This window comes from Bombyx mori, chromosome 3 (assembly GCF_030269925.1).
Source record: "Bombyx mori chromosome 3, ASM3026992v2".
Classification (NCBI taxonomy): domain Eukaryota; kingdom Metazoa; phylum Arthropoda; class Insecta; order Lepidoptera; family Bombycidae; genus Bombyx; species Bombyx mori.
In genome coordinates this window covers 265,694-283,518 of record NC_085109.1, presented here as the reverse complement: position 1 = coordinate 283,518, position 17,825 = coordinate 265,694, and the positions used below count along the sequence as shown (strand labels likewise).

General features: G+C 39.2%; 1 protein-coding gene across 3 annotated transcripts in view; it reads right to left on the bottom strand.

Moving 5' to 3' along the window:
• Positions 1–17,825, bottom strand: part of LOC101746237 (Ig-like and fibronectin type-III domain-containing protein 1) — a 133,811-nt gene that overhangs the window by 79,187 nt on the left and 36,799 nt on the right. For all 3 annotated transcript variants that reach the window (XM_012688505.4, XM_012688506.4, XM_012688507.4), the window contains exon 2: positions 1,574–1,611. The gene's annotated coding sequence lies outside the window, so the exon portion shown is untranslated. The remainder of the gene's footprint in view (positions 1–1,573; positions 1,612–17,825) is intronic.

Genomic DNA, 17,825 nt, shown 5'->3' with positions numbered 1-17,825 from the left:
ATTCTAGGACACATAGTTAGTGCCTTACAATAATCAGTTCGTAAATACCAGAAAAAATTTATATTTTTATTGACTTAGTTACGAGTACATATTTACAACTGTCGATTTGAGTCGAATTTGAATGAAATTCTTAAATCAGATCTTATACATAAAAAATTGATAATTCAGGCTAACACAGCGAAGCTGCAGCTATGCAAGTACTGTCTTAGAAATGTTATTTAATGTTTGTTACCTAATTATGAAGAAGTTTACAAGCACATTGTAACAGATGGAAATAATATGTGCCTATTTCTGCCGTGAAGCGTTTGGTTTGAAGGGTGGGGCAGCCGTTGTAACTATACTTGAGACCTTAGAACTTGTATCTCAAGGTGGGTGGCGCATTTACGTTGTGGATGTCTATGGGCTCCAGTAACCACTTCACACCAGGTGGGCTGTGAGCTCGTCCACCCATCTAAAAACAAAAAATAATAATTGCTTATTGCGATTTGTAATAGACTTTTGGAAGAGTGGCAGCAACATTGTTTTCGTGAATATTCACCTAGCATTGAGCACCAATTAGCACGTCTTCTTCCGAATGGCGACCTCGGAACTTGACCTCGAAGCGTTGTCACATTTGTGATGCGCTCCGCAACGGGAACGAACCAATAGCGGAAATGTTCAAGGTCGATTTGTGTTTACTGATCCGACTTGTGGCGGCGCGGTGCGGCCGTCGTCATTGACACGCAACTTGGTTATGTGCTGTCATGTTGCATTATATTCTACTGCTCGCCTCACAATCAATACCTCTTAAAGTTTTTAAATGGAGAAAAGACAGGTTTTGGCCCAAAAGTGTGCTTTCTACGAATGAGTAAATTAAGTGACGAAAAACATTGTAGTGAGAAACACATTGGCCTAGTCACTGGTGACTTTAAAACTGGCACTAACAAGGAAGTATCACAAGGTGAATGTTTATATCCAGTACTTGTAGGCAGTCCTGGACAGCTTCGTCAAATTAATAGTGAGTTATTTTTGCAGGTGTCTTGGCCATCGTCACCCGCATCCCCCGAGCCCTCCTTGAGGACACGTGCAAACGCGCTTTGCCCGTCAGTCTAATCTGTATTGAACGTAAAAACGAATACGTCCCGTGTCTCGAACACGGTCCGCTGACGTTATTCTCCGACGACTTCAAATGTCGCCAGTCAGTGAAATCAGTGAAGCAATCGAATTGTGAAGATTAGTGACGGGCGATCGACTCATGGATCAATTGATTAGTGTGTGGACAACTATACCCTGTCTATTTTTAAAGACATTTGGGGATCGGTGTGCCCGTCCAGACCAATCAAGCGTACCTCCGTAGGGTTTTAGAGGGTTTTAGATAGATCGGTAGGATGTTTCCAAAAAGCGTACCGCACGAGGAAATCCTGTCTGGGCTTGACAAGCGCCCTCAATGTTTATTCAGTCCTAATCTTTCAGTAATGGAAGGTTCGGGACTAGCTAAGAAAATAATACCGGGGTCAAGGTTTAATTTTGGGTTCATTCATTATTTTTGGTCTGAAAAAACTAAGTAAGGAAGTTTATAAATGCAAGTACTCACATTAATGTTCAGTGACGTCAGAAGCTCCTCTTTGAAATCTGAAAAATAAAAAGCAATTACTGAATTATTTTCGTTCCTGCACTTGTCACTAAGTAGGATAGGCAAACTCATATTATATTGTAGTAAAACTAGTACTAATTTCATATTCTGTACCTAGAAGACTATCTCGTACTACTACATCTTATGTTTCTACTTAAACTTTTCTACTACTTTCGTATACTCAATACTAGTGGTAGGAGTATTGTGAGACAGGACACATCGCAAGCATCAACCCTTAGTCTTCCAGTGGTCTACTGAGTATTATAATAATACACTGTCAGCCAATAAGATGCAAGATCGGCTTATTTCCTTCGCGAATCAATATCCCATTCCGATGTGAAGGCTTGATCAGCTGTTTTGTAATACTATTGAAATTCAACTCCATGTTTCAGGGCGAGTATCGATATCCACACTGTGCGTTTAAAATATAAAAAACTACATGACAATGTCTCTAGGAGGGCTGTGAGTTCACTCGTCCATCATAGAGAATTAAAATTAGTGAATAAATACAGTGACACTACGGTTTGACGACTGGGCAGTCGCCAGACCAAGGAAATATGATGATCAATGATGTATCACAAATGTGTCTCACAAACAATCATATTGCCAGTAATTAGCATTAATTTACACCCGTGAAGAAAAGAAGTGTTCTATGAATACAAACATGACATTCTGCTGGATCCATCGTCGCGATCGTCACCCAACGAAAACAAATTGACATAAGTGGTAGTGGAGTCTGTTTAGTGGAATTACACGGCTGGTTAGGCACGCAACGGCTCAGCAAACAATGGAGCTCGCCCCGGGGCCGATCTGCATACTTACATAACACCGCGACCGAGCGTCTTACCGTAAGGCCACGGAGCCTCCACGAGCCAACACACGGCCACGACTCGTGCACTTCGTATATATATATAATATGTAATATTTAAATAACAAAAAGACCCATTGTGTTACAAAGTCATTCGTTGACGTGAACGTAAATCTCAGGGAGAGGTCCGCCTACATGTCTACATTATGGTCAATTTAGCGTTGCTAATTCTCAATGCTTCAGGAATTTCAATATTGTTTATGGTTTGTCTTTGTTCAATCTCAATACACGCTATATTGAAAACGTTATCTAAAATAAGGAAAAACGGTACAAGCGGTACACTCGCTTCTTCGAGGATATCGCCAAAATATTTAATTTATTAATATCGAAAAAGTACATGCGTTCCTTAACCGTCGTCACCCACGAACGTGATGATGCCGTAGTTCAAAAAAACAGTAAATTAATCTTTTTTTTTACTGACAGAACCGAAAATAAGAATTAAATTTCTTGTTTAAAATTTATACCAATGCGAAACAAAACTCTGAGAAAAACATCTTGGTAAATTCTCATCACAAAAATCTATTATCTTAAATTTTTTGTTTAGTTTTGCCAGATATATTAGATATACAGATAACACAGATGCAGACAAGACATAGTGTATCTATATCTAGTTTTATTAAACGTAGTTAATTAACTGCAAGCTGCGTAGACTGTTGCCTTGTTATGTTACGACAAATTTAATTCATAATTGACACGCGGGGACCATTACCACGTACCAAACGTGACATCACGAGCAATAGAGATGATAGAACATAAACACTGACTGTTTGTGATCTAAAGTATGCTATTGTGCAGTTACAATTGTGAGCATCTCTCAATGCAATTGTTATTGGGAGCACATGTGTCAAAATGAGACAACGGCACTAGCGTTGTGTAAGCATGAATACAATTACCTCAATCTTCATCTTGTTCGACACACGTTTTAATGGTGGCCCTTAATAGTTTAATAAACAACTAAATATCGTCTAAATCAAGTTTATTATCCATCATTAGCGTCGTATTCGCACCAAATCGGGGGGGGAGGTCCGGTTCTCCTGGCCTCCGACCCTCGTTACCGACTGCGCTTAATGGCCCTCCAAAACCTTTTATTGTCGTGTAATGTGAGAGCAGAAACGTTAATATTTACTTCCAGTAATCTCGGGATAAGGAGGGAATGCTTAGCATTTACGAGTGAGAAATTTGTGCAATTATTTATAGTCTGGTTCAATCTGGTTCAATCCGGTTCAATCGTCAATCATGAGCGACCTGTCTGATGCGAAACGACACCACGACTGAAAGATAGTCGCCCATTTTGAAAGAAGTGCCTGTGCACGTATAATTTAGGTAGAAGATTAGCAATACTAGGCAGCAAAAGGACCCAGAGGACTCGTATCTTTGCTTAATTAATGGCCGGTTAGAGTGTTGTCATCAACATTCTTGACGACGGATGTGAAATGATTTTCGGAGACATCGCAGTGTTCCGGTAACCACTTTGAGAAACCCTTAGGTACTTATTGGATGAGCCTGTTAGCAAAAGCTATTAAAAAAAACCGATTTAATACATGTCCAGCCTCAAACATGCGACCTGACCTACAGAGAGAAGTGCGTATAACACTACCGCGCCACAAACACCTTTATATGTTATAAATATTGATGTTATGTTCAATTACGGTATTGCGTTTTTCCAAATGCAAATGTAGTGGTTAGTACAACACGTTGTTTCTTGATTAATCTTCAACTAATTAAGATTGATACAAGCCGCGTTCCGATGCATTATGTATAGATTTATTTACTCAATTCATTTAAGTTAATTTACTTCATTAGCTCTAAGTTAACAGTTAAAGCGATTTGAATGATTTATTAATTTAACTTACTTTTTAAAGCCAAGCGAAAACCTAGAAAGCTATTTAATATGGGAAAGAAAAAAGGCGATAAACAAATTCACAACATGCCTCTATTAAGTGTCTTCTATGCTTTATATTTTAGGTTTGAAAGTATATTTATGGAATTTAATTTAGAGATAAAAATCATTGCCATTTTAATAACTCGAAGATCGTGAATATGAAACACAATAACACAATTCAACGTGCTTATTATTGTGTTTGATCTCTATAACTCTATTGGCCGGTTAAGCTAAGGAACTGTTGAAGACGATTGGGTATCGCGTTCCAACCATCGCACCGTCGGCGGCAAGGAGCGGCGGCTGTGCCCCTGGCATTCTTGATGTGTATGAGACGTTGTTCATTAATGGCTACCGCTGTAACCACTCACTATTAGACGGGCCGTACGCCTACAACGGCAATAAACGAACAATATAACTATTTTTAAGTCTAGGTAAGAGAGTGGATTTCACTATAACATCTAGTCTAAAAACGCTAAGTCTAATATCTCTTATGACTTGAACCGAACCCGCTGGAACGCGAGCTATGCCACTTGGCCGCGCCATCTCCGCATCGAGCTAACACTGAGTACATTACGACATTGGCATATCGCCAATGAGATGCCGTTTGCCAATGCTATAATCGCTCGTGTCCTAAGCTGTTATGCCGCGACTGTTTTATGGGCCTTGTTGATAACAAAAATATAGGTTTTAAAACCATGTCCTGACTCTAGTAGCTACGTTATCTGTTTGATTTATTGTCGAAAAAAAGTGCTAACGACTAATTCATTGTTAAGTGGCTAGGGACACCATAATGAGAGTACTGCTGCCCATCTTGATACGCGAGATGAACTTATTTAAGGTTGCGTCGGCATAGTATAAGCAACACCCCATCTCTGTCCGTCAGTGTTGTTAGGAATTTACGGGAGCATTGGCAACATTCATGGATTCAACTATGGGTCCAAGGTAGGCCAAGAGCTCATCGGCGCACTATTAAACAAAACACGCACATATTGGTTTCTGATGTGCTGCAGAATCAAGCAGGCTAACAGCTGACGTGTTAATAATAATAATAGTTTATTAGTTTTAGGACTAACACATATTCGTTGTTGTATATGTATGTATGTATGTATGTATGTATGTATGTATGTAAGACGTGTCTCTAGGCTCATGATATTCTAAAGACATATGATTTCATGTGAACGCCGCTTTGTATCTCAGGATGAACAACACACAAAACTGTGTCTTCATTAATAACGAATTGTAATAATATGAACCTTGACTCCTCGTTGCTAGTCATTACCAGCTCACAAGAACTTACCATATTTTACATTTGATTAGCACGAGATTTCACCAAGGACTGTAGCGAAGACGGACACGCGATTTGCTCGACTCTGTGCTAAATAATCTTAATCTTAACTCCTGCTATGTTTGTTTAAATATTTTTATAAATGAATTTTAGTGACTTTGTTTGTTTGTTACTTTTTTTATGATTGAAAGATTACTGGTGGCCCGGAGGCCTTTCCAGTTTCACCAGGACAGGTGGGCGAGCAAAGGCTCAGCCAGGAGGGGCGGGATTTGCTAACAGCTACCCGAGCGCCTCCGAACGAGATCTAACCACTCAAGAGCAATTGTTTCGCGAATGAATCTACTGCCGGATCGGAATTCCGACCCGCTGAGAAGATCTGGTGAGAAACTCAGCGAGCTGATGCAAGGGTTAAGTTGCACGTCGACCTCTTTGTCGAGTTCGACGAGTACAGTTACCGGGCTCCCTAAGATTGCTCCTAGTGTTAGAGCTGAAGGCGTCTAATGCAAAGGTTATTGAATCTGATGGATTCGTAAGGACGTGTCTAGGGCGTCGACGGTGACTGGCTCCTGCGTGATCAGGATTCGGGTGTTTGTTACTGTTCAATATACACACCGTTAAATTTGTTTCATTGAGTCGAAGCTCAGTTCAGTTTCAATTACAAGTTAAGAGAAGCTTCAATATGTATAAGCGTATATACGACTGTGTTCGTAATTTGTCTATTACTTAAGCAGAAAGAGATCGATGTATTTTGTCATGATCTTTCTGTAAAAACATTTTACAGGCCGTAAAATGGCACAATACTACGTTTTATATCTGCACACAGGCATTACATATCTTGTGCAATATAAAACTAATGATACTACGATGGATTACTCGACGTCTCTACGTTGCCATAAGCCGCATTAAACTATTTTACCATTAAAAATGAAACTTGCCAAAAAATAATTAAAATCTCCAATGATCACTGGCGAGGGTCTGCTCTGTTCGATCCACGTTCTAACGTAACGAGGGACCGACGGGCCTTTTCTTACCTCGCCTGATGTGTTCTAAACTCGATTAATGCCAATTAAAGCCACAAAGGGTTGATGATAATCAAAATTCAATTGCATGTTTTAGTGTTGTGGCTGAGCAGATAACGAGGCCTCGTAACACACTAGACATGTGGTAAATGCATTGAAATCAACGGAAATTTATCCAAATAAATGAACTATCTGTTAAAAAAACATAAATGAAGCTTATAATTTATTTTTGTTTGTCTGCCGTAATGAGTAACCTGATTCCAACGGACTCTAGTCGGGCAGATACATTTCTTTAAAAAAATAATTTTCTATTACAAATCTGATAAATATCGAAGTATGTATTTTAGTCTTATTATTTCTTATTATTTTAGTAAACAAAAATAACATTGAATTCACTTTATAATTTGAACTTGACGCTGACATGATTAAAACTTTCGTCTTAAAGAGCACCAACGCTAACAAAATGCCACAAATATACCACCCCAACAGTCAATACAAAAATATCAAAGCAAATAAATGTTAGCAAATAAGTGTAGAGACCGTAGCTGGAGGTCGCTACAATGAGTGGAATGCGAAAAAGTCTATGATGATTTTACAATTTACAAGTTAATTTTCTCCAAAAAGTTCTATCAGTAGGTAAGGGTTTGTCTGGGTCCTTGACATTATAAAGTTCTAAGTTTGATCATTCAACGTCAAATTCAGAAATAAATTAACGCAATTCCTTGAAATAGCTATTCGGAAAAACAGTAAATGAGTCTTGGCAATAGCAAGCAAGGAGGTGTCAGTTTGGCTTAATGTCCGAATTTCACGAGGATTAGATCGCAGACGCCGCCGTGACGGAGGTCTGACGCGGACGGAACTGAATCCCCTTCATCTTTACCAGCAGCCTTTTAAAGGACAGAAAATTCACAAGTATATATAATATAATCCTCCAGATGTGAAGTGGTTACTACATCGATAGACACGAGGTCCCTGAGAGAGGAAATCAAAGTGTCGTTACAATTGGTCCTACCTTCAGTCCGACCTCACCAGGCCCGACCAAGGGAAGCTTGGGTCGTTTATCGTCTAAAATGTTTGTAGGGCTTTAATTACGAGAAATAATGAGGTATTTAATTTAATTTTTGTTTTTCAAAATAATTAAGAGCTCTTGACGAGGCGAAGCAGCAAATAAAAAATAATTGTGTTGTTCAGGAAATAATTTTGCACCTCGCTTTCAATAGGTTTCGCAGTTGGAATATTTTTTAAAGGAATTTGATATTCGTGGTTTGAGTTTTCGTAATATATGTGTGACGTCCGACATCCACAACGCCGAGGGATATCTTTGTTAAAGGTCGATAAATCTAGAATATTTCTGTATCTTCGTCTACATAAACCGTATTTTAAATAAGAACAAGAACTGCATAAGACTCAGGTATTGTCAGCGTCCATGATGCAAAGAAGACAGGCTCGTGGTGTGACAGGGACCAATACGTTTCCAGTATTCAGATGCGTTGTATGAAAGAGAAATAATTTGGAGTTGTAGAATCTTAATCAACGTCAGAGCCCCGACATCCGACCTCAGGCCACTACAAAAACTCCCTGGTCATTTTGCAGTAGCAGCAGCCTATATTGCCTGACTCTTAACCCCTCCTACAGTATCGGGTATTAGTAGTGGGCTTGTTTCACTTGCGGTGACTTGCCTTGACTCGGGCGTCACGATTTGCGAAGAGCTGAGCGATCACTTAGGCTTGCTGCACAGGAAGACAAAAACACACGTCACCACCGAAGTAATAAACACACGTTAAATTATTTATCTCATTCAAAAGATCTCCACACAACAGAGTATATTTACATTGTTCGTGTGATTATAATGAACTCGGAATGAATCGATCTCTAATTATATTTTGTAAATTATAATTAATACAATACATTGTTTCGTTTGTCATTATCAACTGCACGTCCGTGTTTTAATTGCGTTAGTGAATTACTAAAACAATTACAACAATTGAGAGATAAAAATTGTTGAATGTAAATTCAGAAAGGTGCGTTACCTCCACCGGTCTTCCTGTTCCTAATGAATTTAATTTTACGATTTGTTCACTTGTGCGCTTGTGTGGTATTTATGTACATATTTACCAATAAGTACGAAGACGCAATGTACTGAATTCTTTCAACGCAATAATCCTTTTGCATCATAATTAAGCTTGGCAAATATAATAGGTTGGGGAAAAAGTTTCTTCGCATTTTTTAAGAAAATTCACAACATTTTTTAATATAGTTTATTTACATTTAACTAAAGTGTGTAGGTACCATTTTGTTCGATAACTTTTTTCCATCTTGTAGGTGGAGACATGATCCCATTGCTATAGAAATTTTGGGACTTTTACGAAAAATTAATAAAAATCACACATTTTCCTAATTTAAATTTGGAATTATCTTCTGTAAGATTTAAACTTTTAATGATACCAAAATCAGCCAGATACAAATAGTATAGCCAAAGAGATTTTATTACAAGTTCATACATACTATAATACGAAAAGAGTTTTTCCCCAACCTATTATTATGTACTATTGAATACAATATAATATAACGATGATATAGATCACGTTCTAGCGACCACTGTAAGATGAGCCGCGAACACTTTGGGTGTGTTGAGCGCGTTGTTTAGTTTCATTATTCTATTAATTATTTTAATTTAGAATCGACCATTATTCAGGCTGGCGTGGATCCTCGTGGCAATACATACTTTAATCTCTTCATGTTGTATTGTATGAAATTTCACAGTTAAAAACTGTAACAGTATTGTAATCGAGTTAGCTTTCATTTCGGTCATGTCTCAAGCTTTTTCCCGTGAGTAATCGCTTCGGATGGCTTTCATGCTCCTTATGAAGAAATGCGGGTTTTGTTCATACAAACATAATCCATTCCGACCGTTAAATTAACAATAAAGTTTGTTATAGATATAACAATAGAGTTTGTCTGCCAATCTTGACATCACAATCTACCAAACAAATATAATCTGTGACTTCAACTGTCTGTCTGGATACAGACTCTTATATTGTTGTTGTTTGTTATCTTAAAAGGTCACCGAGCGCGTGACCAATGGTGTGGTCACCAACGCTCATAGACATCGGCAATGCAAACGCAATATACGGCACAAAGTGAAGGAAGAGAACCAATTTTTATTTTTATTATATGAGCTCTCGGCCCACCTGGTTTTAAGTGGTTACCGGAGCCCATAAACATCTATAACGTAAATATCGCCACCCACTTTGAGGTAAGAGTTCTGAGGTCTCAGTATAGTTACAACGGCTGCCCCACCCTTCAAACCGAAACGCATTACTGCTTCACGGCAGAAATAGGCAGGGTGGTGGTACCTGCCCGTGCGGACTCACAGTCCTACCACCAGTAAACGATCCGAAATAAGTAATTCTCGTGTGAACTTGACAAATCTCATTGCTGTCATATGTCTACACACAGACCTCGTCTTACAACTTACAAGCGAACATAACGAGATTGTATACAATCTAAATCAGAGCTCCACTTGTCGTCAAATCTGGTAGTTCGACTTCGGAACTACAAGTTCTAGTTCCTCGTTCAGCTATTGAACGGCATTCTGATCAAACAGTCTGCTAACTAAATAACTTAGTTCAACAAGGCTCCGTCTAAGCCAACTGCACTTGTCGCCTCCGTAGCGAGAGGCGACGTGATAATTAGTCTAGGGCCCCGAGACTGGGAAACATCTTCACATTCGACTCTAAGAGTTGTTGTAACGACGTCATTTATAACACATAATGATGTATGACAGTGATACACGGCGTCAGGGCGCAGTGCGAAGCGGCGCGGGTCGTTGCGTGCGTCTTGTCCGGTATCCGCTGTGGAAAATACTACAGTTTAAATTAAAATGGTGGGAATGTCGTGTAATATCGTGTAATAAAAATGAAATCCGCAAAATCATAATTTGCGTAATTACTGGTGGTAGGACCTCTTGTGAGTCCACGCGGGTAGGTACCACCGCCCTACCTATTTCTGCCGTAAAGCAGTAATACGTTTCGGTTTGAAGGGTGGGGCAGCCCTTCTAACTATACTTGAGACATTATAACTGATATCTCAAGGTGGGTGGCGCGTTTACGGCGTAGATGTCTATGGGCTCCAGTAACCACTTAACACCAGGTGGGCTGTGAGCTCGTCCACCCATCTAAGCAATAAATAAAATAAAAAAAGAGTGTCGCTAAACTATAGCTATAGGAGTTTTTGAACTCAGGCAAATGACACCGTTTTGTTGACATCTCTAGTCGGTGAGCTTCTTCGCCTGTCGATTGCTACAAACACAACGTGGATCGAGCTCAGGGCCACCTCATCTTAATTACGATATCTCCCAACCTTGAATTAAAGCATCGTGCGATGTAACGATCGCCGATCGTCAATTATAAACCGATCACAAGAGGCTCGAGCCCCGATGCGAACGAAACTACCAACTTCCTGCACTGAACTATTGTTCTGACGACACTTCCGGTCCCCGCGCACCAGCTCGCGTGTAATGTCAAGGTCGCGTTGTGGAATTAACTACAATAAACCTACAATAAGTGTATTACAAACTGTTGAAGCTAGCTGCTGCCGCCCCCTGTGACTAAGGCTCCCCGCGCACTAGGCAGCCTGGCTGTGCAGCCAGACGAATATATGACGTTGTATGAGCGCTCTAGGCTGCCTAGTGCGCGGAGAGTCTTACTGAGCATCACTTAGCGCAGGATGTCATCCTGGGCTCGTCCGTCAGCGCTGTAACTCTTAGTCTTCAGTGTGCTTAGTGCGAGTTTTTAACACTCTCGATAGCGTAAAAGTTAACTCAAATTTGTATGCAGTCGGAACAGCGCCCCTAGCGACAAACGTAGGCAAACGTTTACGCTATCGAGAACGTTAAAAAACTCGCACTAAGAACACAGAGCACGAAGTACAAGTTAAATATTGAATTTCGCGTTTAATTCCTAATGTAGCACAACAAGTAATAAATGGGAATACTCGTGTTGGGCAATAAAGATCACAGCCCTGTTGGGGCATAAATCGTACTGAGCCTTGTGGTAGGGGCTCGCTAGGGATGGCCACAACTCGCTTTGTGTATGAAACAGCAGACAACGATGTATTACTATGGTAGATGGGAATAACAGCGCGCAGACACCCACTGTTAGACATTACATCCTCATCGAGCCGGGATGCAGAATGTTCGGCGGCAGCAGCGTCCAGCATGCTAGGACCAATCACTCTGAGTTCGGAATGTTTTCTACCATTCCTGAATAGGATGGACTGATTTTGAGGGGATGCATATTGGCAGGTAGAAGAGTAAGAGTATAGGAATTAACAAAGTAAGAAAGCATTATAAAAAGTAGTCTTTATTATTAAAAATGAAATCGAATCCAAACCACATTAGAGAACCGAATCTAGGGCTTCTACGGCACAAACTCCGCTTAGTACAGGGACCGCTGAGAAATTGTATTTGTAATATGTTCTAAATAAATGTTCTTATTCTGAACGTAACAACATTGCTGGTTGCTGTATACACATTGGAACACACAGGCTTATTTAAATGACGGAACTATTTAATGACTGCGCCGACTCTGGCAGGTACGAACGTAGCAGTGAAGCGAATAATGAAACTTGTAAGGCAAGCGGCGACCCTGCGCGGAGACCACGGGGCCACCGGTTTACGACCGACGCACGGATATTGGCAGAAATTTCTTTGTCATAACACGACAACACTACTTTTATTGCTCGCCCGCGTTTTATGGTCGATTTGTTGATATTTTGTGAGCTATTTCCTCTTTGTACACTCGTGATAGGTCAAATAATAAATTACGGTAGGTTTTTTTAGGTATGGCAACCCGATCGCAACATATCAAATTTGGCGTTATTGTGTACCTTTTCGAGAGTTTGTAAGAAGTTATTCTCGTGTAATTTTTGAAATTTTCTCTCGCTTTTCTCGTGGTGTATTTCAGTCGTGATCGCATCTTGATATCTGTCAGCCCACTGAGTTTTTCGCCAGATCTTCTCAGTGGGTCGCGATTCGCAATTCCAATTCCAAGATTCTGCGAAGGGCTAGTGTTAGCAAATCCTCTCAGGTTGAGCCCGTGAGCTCACCAACCCGTCCGCGCGTATTTGGTATAGCCTCTTAGGCTACCAGCGATTAAGTAAGAAAGAAAAAAAGGTGTAATATTATTTGAAAAAAAAATTTTTTTTTTATCTTACACATGACTAAAATTAATTTAAAAACAAATGAGATACTAATTCAGATTACAAATATTTATTCTACTAAGACATGCGATCTTCATAACAATGTGATGGATCGTTCTCAAATAGGCCAAGAGACAAATACTGACACAATCCGACATTGTTGAAGACTAATTAAACAGATATTCAATTTCAAACGATCTCGGATTTTGATATCCTTGAAGATTGCGTGTGTATTGAAGATACGACAAGAGCGGGCTCAAAGAGGTCATCGCACAACGTTAGCTAACAGGCGAGACCACGTAACGTTAAGCTTCCACTGGAATTCAAAATGTAGAACATCTGTCGCACCAGGCCCAAGAACACCCATGTACACTGCCATACATCAAGCGAGCTCGTCTGCTCGATTAAAGATATTTGACAACAGTGGATGAACAGAGAAATCACTAAGGTCCTACACCTCGAGCAGGCAGTAACGGTGATCCTGCGATTTCATTGTGGTTCCTACTACAGGTGGCAGGGTAGAGAGGACGATGGGAACCATCTGTGCCATCGTTCAAAATATTGTGCTACTGCTGCTCAAGATCAAGGGAAAAGTATAAAGTTAGGGGGAAGAATATTCTTGATAATATAACTATGTTGACTGTTGTTCAGACTTAAACCACATTCATATGTTTATTTAGTGGAACAACTCACGTTCAGAGCAATTTTAAACTTTTATCTTTAAAAAAAGACTAAAGTCTATCCTTCTCTGCCGAGCAAGCCCGCTAGATAATACTGGCCAATGTAATACACCCAATTATTAGGTACTTTTATTGTTTACTTCGACCCTCACCCGCGAACATTGATATTGGGTTTAAATATCAAATATCCACCACCCCGCATCACTCGCGGCCGCTACGTAGGACAAGACCCGCGTGTGAAAGTAAATACCTTTATCCCATCTCGATCTGTCAGCCGCCTAATGGCGTGCCGCGGTCCACGAGCCGTGCAACCAAACCGGCCCGGCCACAGACGGAAATTGGGAAACACTGTAGTTTCTGTTTCAGGAAATTGGACGGACAATTGAGTTCAGAACAGTTGTAACTTTGTATTTACTAGATAAAACGATATAACGCAGCACATAATTCAACCGAACTCAATTTGTAGATTAATCTACATTAGGTACTCGAGAAACTGTTTACAGTGTCATGGTGGTAGTGCTTTCAAGCTCTGAGCTTTTTTTTATTGCTTAGTTGGGTGGACGAGCTCACAGCCCACCTGATATTAAGCGGTCACTGGAGCCCATAGACATCTACAACGTAAATGCGCCACCCACCTTGAGATATAAGTTCTAAGGTCTCAGTATAGTTACAACGGCTGCCCCCACCCTTCAAACCGAAACGCATTCACGGCAGAAATAGGCGGGACGGTGGTACCTACCCGTGCGGACTCACAAGAGGTCCTACCACCAGTAATGCTACATTCTGTATTGCGATATTCTTCTAGGATATCCCATTTTATACGAATCTTACTAGGATACTTTTATAACACTGTCTTACTATTGCCCATGTGTAAGAAAGGCTACCTCGAAAGAGCATCGAACAACTGAATTCCTCATACACGATACGTGTCGATCGACCCGCCACACCTCCAACAATTATATAAAGCAGAAGTGATCGAAAACAATTAGATGGAAGTAAAATCACGGTTAATAAACCGCACGCGTGCTCCGTGCAGTCGGTCTGTGACGCAACGCCGGGCCCACGCAACAACGATGTTAGCTCGCAAGCACTAAAAGTCACAAGCGACAGAACCAAACAATTTATACAACATATGAATAGTAGGTACATGACTAAGGAATTAAAAACATAAAGTGCATCTCCCGATGGATACCCCTTCGGAATATGGAGGAAGCTTTTGTTAAATGAAAAAATTTGTAACGTTTTTTTAAAACTTTAATTACACGACTTTAGGTAAAATTTTTGGGCAACAGATATCACTGGTGTTTGTTACAGCATCAAAACGTCGTATTGGAACATGTGGTCTAGTGTTCAACTGTACTCTATTGTATCTAGTGCAGTAAAAGCTCTTTATTCGGGAGGCATATGTTCCGCACCTATGCCGCGAATAAAAAAACCGTAAAAATGGATAAGTGCGTTTACAAAGGATATTCGGTTGGATACGTACATTTTGAAATCTTTTATCAAAGTGTATGTACCGATGTACTAATTAGATTTGCGCATAAAGAAATATTTCGCTGTGAACATAGGAATTCGGTCGCATTTTTTTAATCGACGAATAGTTAAAACCAAATTAACGTATCGCGAATAAGAAGTTTTTACTGTATTACAAACCAAACCTGAAATTGCGATCATCAGTTAAATGTACACCGGGTACTGTCGCGTCCAACACTTACCCCGCCAAGGGAAGGTATTTGTATGATAAATATAAATGTCTTTTCCAGGGTTATGGATGTATCTTAAATATATGTATGTGTGTAATAAAAATCTTACATTTATTTCCGTTATCTGGTACCTGTAACACAAGTTCTTTACGAACTTATCACGGGACCCAGTCAACGTGGTGTGATTGTTAGTAAATATTTATTTATTTATTATTATTATTTATTTATTTATTTATTTATTTATTTATTTATTTATTTGGGAAACAAACAGTACAATACAAAACATACAATATTTAAAAAAATATAGCTAAAACAATAACCAAATATGTTTCCACAATCAAAATCACATATAAGTAGACAGTGAACAAGAAGAGAAATTTAGAAATTTAAATTACAAAAAAAAAAACAAAAGCAACACAATACGCACATATCATTTTATACATTAACTCACACTATAAAACTACAACACTTATCGGGCCAAATCACCCTATAAATACTCCAAAATAGCTTTTCTATATGCTACAAGTGACAAGCAAAAGATATCAGCATTAGAGAACTTAGCATCATACAACCTACAAGATCTACGGACAAAAGAGTTAGAAGCATATTTCGTTCGAGCCGTGGACATGTGGAAGGTCTGTTTAGAACGCGCGGAAATACGACTACATTTAAATGAAATTTTGGAAAGTAGATAGCTAGAATCAATCTCGTTATTTATTATTTTATATAAAAACATTTGATCCCTCAGTAGCCTGCGATCGACTAGAGAGACAAATTCTGTCGGTTCTGGAGAGTTAAAGCGACGACAATGGTATAAAAGATGCTTAAAAAACTTTTTTTGGACTCTTTCTAGTCGCTGAATATAAACATTATATTGGGGGTTCCATGTGACGGAGCCATATTCCAATATAGACCGTACAAAACTGTTGTACAACAGAATCAAAGTAGATGGTCTTTTAAAGTCTTTACCAACTCTAAGTATGAAGCCTAACATTCGAAAAGCCTTATTTACTATTTCATTAACATGAAAATCAAAAATCAAACTGGAATCCAAATAAATACCCAAATCACGAACAACTGTGGTGCGTACCAAAGTTTGACCATTAATAGAATAGTCATACAAGATATTCGATCTTCCACGTGAGAATGTTATAATAGTACACTTATTAGTATTCACTGTGAGTAAGTTATTTTGACAGTAAACAAATAAGTTGTTCAAATCATCCTGTAATTCCAAACAGTCGTTTAAGGACTTTATAACTTTATATACTTTTTTGTCATCAGCGTACATAATGAATTTGGATTTCCTGAAAACATTCGAAACGTCATTGACATATATATTAAATAACATAGGACCGAGATGAGAGCCCTGAGGAACTCCCGAGGGAACAGGTGCAAATGATGAACAAAAACCATTGAAAGTCACAGCCTGACTGCGATCTCTAACATAAGACTCAAGCCATCGCAGCAAATCACCGTGGACCCCAAGTCCATGCAATTTCTCAATCAAGATGTCAAAATTTATTCGATCGAACGCTTTGGAATAATCCGTGTACACCACATCAACCTGATGACCATCCTCCATGGAGCTCAATACATAATCCAAAAACTCACAGAGGTTTGTCTCAGTAGATCTATGGCTTATAAAACCATGCTGTTGCTCTATAATATGAGGCCTAATCAATGGAAATAAAAAATCATAAACTATACGTTCAAACATCTTAGGGATGGCACAAATTTTAGAAATTGGTCTGTAGTTAGCTATGTTATGTTTATCACCGCTCTTAAAGACTGGCACCACGAACGACCGCTTCCAAATACAGGGCATAACACCAGTTGATAATGAGTGATTAAAAAGAAGATGCAAAGGGTAACACAGCTGAGCGTAACATTGTCGCAAAAAAACAGGCGGAATACCATCCGGACCAGCACCCTTGGAAATATCAAGATTTTTTAAATATTGCTTGACTTTACCCACCGAAATAAAAAATGAAGAAATATCTACACAGTTAAGGTCGTAAGAAGCAGGGGTATAACTTAACGATGATGCTGACTGTGTATTGTTAGTTAAAAAGGCAGAACCAAAATGAACATTAAATAAATTACATATTTCAGAACCATCAGATGAGCACCTATCATTTAAGAACAATTCGTTAGGAAAATCCCCAGCACTCCTCTTGGATTTAACAAATCTCCAAAATTGCTTACTGCACTTCAAGATATCATCCTCACACTTTGTTATGTGTGCATTGTAACAGCAAATTTTTAAGGCTTTTTGTCTATCACGAAGAACAGAAAAACTTGAATAGTCGGCCAATCGACCATAACATTTCCATTTCCTGTGAAATTTTCTTTTTTCTTTAATCAACTTGATTAAAGCAGAGGAATACCAGTAAGGGAAATTGGAGTTACCTCTTACGACCTTCACAGGCACATTATCAGAAATAATCTTGTCTAAGATTTCATGAAACTTGCCCGCGGCCATGTCGACATCTAAATTCATAAAAGATTGTTTCCAATCAATTTTCGAAAGTTCCTCGTTAATAATAGAGTAGTCACTTTTATGAAAAAGCAA